The following is a 3,236-nucleotide window of genomic DNA, read 5'->3' as shown; positions in this document are numbered from 1 at the left end:
TGCTAGGCCACAAGCTGTGTTCAGGCATGCTGCCACCGATGGGCAGTACTGAGGAGAAAGACACTGTGAGGAGCCTCCCAACCAAGGCTTGTGAGGGACAGACGGAGGAATTGGGGAGATTGGACCTGAAGAGGACATGGAGAGTTGGGGGGATATGTGCATTTGTTGTGGGGTGGGGGGAGGAGTAGGGAACCATGGCAACCATCTTCAGATCTCTGACTCGCTCAGCCATGTCATAGTCATGTACTGTGAGGTTCTGATGACAGTGACCACAGGTTTCAGCTTCAGGACAAGTGCTTCTGCTCCAGGACAAGGAGCTTTCTCAGGAGCTGAGATGGAAAGTCTTCCTTTGAAGAACAGGAGCAAACCGTTCGTCCTCCGAAGTACGTACGCAGCAATAGGAGGCCAATGGGCAGGGCTGTGGCAGGGGGTGGGGAAGAACGGGTCTTGAGGGTGGTGTCTGGACAGCACTTACTGCGCAGTCTCTTCTAGATGGGGGGTGCTCTTATTTCCCTGGTTTGGCCTTCAAGCTGCTGTCTTTGGGAACACCCTCGATGTGCCCCAGTGTAAATGTGAACCTCACCATCCACTCAGGGTCCCCACCCAAGTAGTGCCTTGTGGGCTCTGAAGGTTGACACTCTGGTCCACCCCCTTGGTGCCTGCCACCTGCTAAGTGCAGCTTCCCAATGTGGCCAGGACGCCAGGCAGTGGATGGACCAGAAGGAGACCCCTGTCCCAACCTGAGACCCCAACTCACATCTTGGGCCTAGAAAGGCCCGACGACACTGAGAGGCTAGGGCACTCTGGCAGAGGGGAGATACCGGTCAGATCACACGTGGAGATCCTGGTCCCCGCTGGGAAGGGCAGAGGAGGGTGGGGGGAGAAGGGAATGGCCTGGGCAGGTTGGACCCTGAGAACCTCATCGTGGAAGAAGCTGGAGCTGTTTGCCTGGAGAAGAGACCTGGCCTGCCATGAAATCCTGAAGGGTAAGGAACTGTACTGGGTGCAGGATAGTGACCCCAAGGCTCAGAGATTACCTGAGGTGGAAGAGACAGCCCAAAAGGGAGGCGGTAAGCTCCCTGTGAGTGGAGGTATGCAAGCAGAAGGTAGGCAACCGCTCAGCTAGCTCCAGCAGGGCAGAGGATTGGACCAGGTGGCCTTAAGGTGTTTGTGTTCCTGAGAGTGTTTAAACTGGGGACATGGGGAAGTGACTCCATACTTGTTAGCTCTTGGCAAAAGCAGAACTACCTTGCCTTTCGGTCTCAGTTGGATCCCTAATGATGGAAGCCTAGCAGTGCAAGCTGGGGGGAGGGGGGGTTCAGGTCTTCCCAGGAGGCTCAGAGGAGTTGACAAGAGCTGGGTGGGGTAGGGAGGAAGGGGCCTTGTGAGGTCAGTTCCCTTGCACACTTCAAACTCAGGCACGGTTTCTGGAAACAGCATTTGGAAAACTCGTCTGGTGGGTCTCTTTTCTAAATATGGGAATTAGAGATAGCTGGATATCTTGGCCCTTAAAGTGCTTTAGAAAGGGAACTTCCTATAGAAAAACTCATGATTCCTCTTCCATTATTTCCTCCAAATTTCAGTCCTTAAAATATGCCCCTTTTTCTCATCCTTCCTTTTTCTTCCATTCTTTTCAGGAAGCTCGTGGTACCTCAAAGAGGGAAGGGCCCTCATATTTTCCAACAAGGCTGATACTAGCATTTGGAGTGGGGAATTACTTTCTGTATGTGACTGTCCTGTGCACTGCAGAACATTTAGCATCCCTGGCCATCCCCTTCCCTTATAAAATTCCAGCAAGGACTCCCAGTCATGGGGCACTTCCAAACATCCCTTAGAGGAGACACTACCTCTCCCTACATTTTGAAAGCCATTGCCTTAACCCCCCCTCCTCCCCCACCCCCCTACCCCCGCCAAAGAAGTGACTTGCTCAAGGCCATATCACCAGCCAGTGGCAAAGCCAAGGCCAAGTCAAAGCCCATTCATTCATATTCATTCATAGCAAGAACTTTTATTCTTCACCAGGGTGTTTGTCAGGAGAACAGAGGGAATGCGGACCTGAACTGAGGCAGTTAAGAGGGGGGACTCCCTGCCCACAAAACTACAGTGTCTCGCAATTTCTCTGCTTTTTGCCAAACTCCGTTTCCCTTCTGTAGCCCGCCTAGTTCGCCCTTTCCGCACATGCAGGCACGAATCGAATTTCTGGCAATTCGTGCACAGAGCCTAGCCGAGCGCGATCCGCAGGAGCACAGTCAGGTCCCCCTCGGGCGGGGCAGCAGGGCCCAAGCGCCTAAACCCCGAGGTCTCGGCGAGCGAACTGCTGTCTTCCACCCGCAATGAGAAAGGAGCCAGCGAGCTGAGGCCGGGCCCCTGCCGCGGAGCTGCGCCGGAACTGGGTAGAGGTGGAGGCCCGTCGACCCTCGCTGGCCGGTCCCCGGAGATTTTCCGGGTCTGAGGGGCTGCCTGGGGACCAGGGGCCGGGGCCAGGGACGCCCAGGCCGTGGCGCGGCGGGAGCAGACGGCAGCGCCGCTGGGCTCGACCTCGTCTTCCCACGCCAGAGGCCGAGGCCGCCGGGAATGGCGGGGCCACCTCTCTGAAGTCCTTTGAGATCCTAGCTCGGTTCGAGAGGGGGGGCGGTGTGTGTGGGAAAGCGAGAATATTATTATCCCTCTGTTTTGCCTCAGCAGCCAGCGCCGGCGGGTTGTTCTGTTTGAATGAATGATCCCAGAGGCCGCGCCCAATGGGCGCCCGCGCCTGTTTAATATGCATGAGGCCCGCGGCCAATGGCCGGGCGAGGAGGCTGTTTTAAACGGCGGAGCCCGCTGGCCAATCAGGCGGCTCTCGTGGAGGCAGCTAGCGCGAGGCTGGGGAGCGCTGAGCCGCGCGTCGTGCCCTGCGCTGCCCAGACTAGCGAACAATACAGGTACGTTTCGCACCGCCCGCGCCCGCCGCCGCCGCCGCCACTGCCGCCGCCGCCGCCACTATCGCCGCCGCCGCCGCAGCGCCCGCACAACTTTCCGGCCCGCGCCGCCGCGAGCGCGCTCCGCCGCCGCCCCCCCCGCCTGTCGTCCCCGCGCCCTTCCCGCCCCTTCTCCTTCCCTCTTGCTAGGTGGCCGGGAAGGAAGAAGCAATTCAGGTGTTTCAACTTTTCAATGCTTCATCCTCAGCTCCCCGCAGTCGGGGCTGAGCCCCCTTCGGGGAGCCGCCCTCGGCCGCCGCCCTCCCCCCGCCCCCCCCC

At 58.4% G+C, this 3,236-nt stretch overlaps 1 protein-coding gene across 1 annotated transcript in view; it reads left to right on the top strand.

The window, feature by feature from the left end:
• The first annotated feature begins 2,844 nt into the window (after nt 1-2,844).
• Nucleotides 2,845-3,236, top strand: part of HMGB3 (high mobility group box 3) — a 4,708-nt gene continuing 4,316 nt past the window's right edge. The window contains exon 1 of the mRNA XM_035011829.1: nt 2,845-2,921. The gene's annotated coding sequence lies outside the window, so the exon portion shown is untranslated. The remainder of the gene's footprint in view (nt 2,922-3,236) is intronic.

The sequence above is a fragment of the Mirounga leonina genome, unplaced genomic scaffold (assembly GCF_011800145.1).
Source record: "Mirounga leonina isolate KUSES-001 unplaced genomic scaffold, KU_Mleo_1.0 Mir_101799, whole genome shotgun sequence".
Taxonomy (NCBI): domain Eukaryota; kingdom Metazoa; phylum Chordata; class Mammalia; order Carnivora; family Phocidae; genus Mirounga; species Mirounga leonina.
The sequence above is the reverse complement of the archived record's forward strand: the minus strand, read 5'-3'. Positions and strand labels throughout refer to the sequence as shown.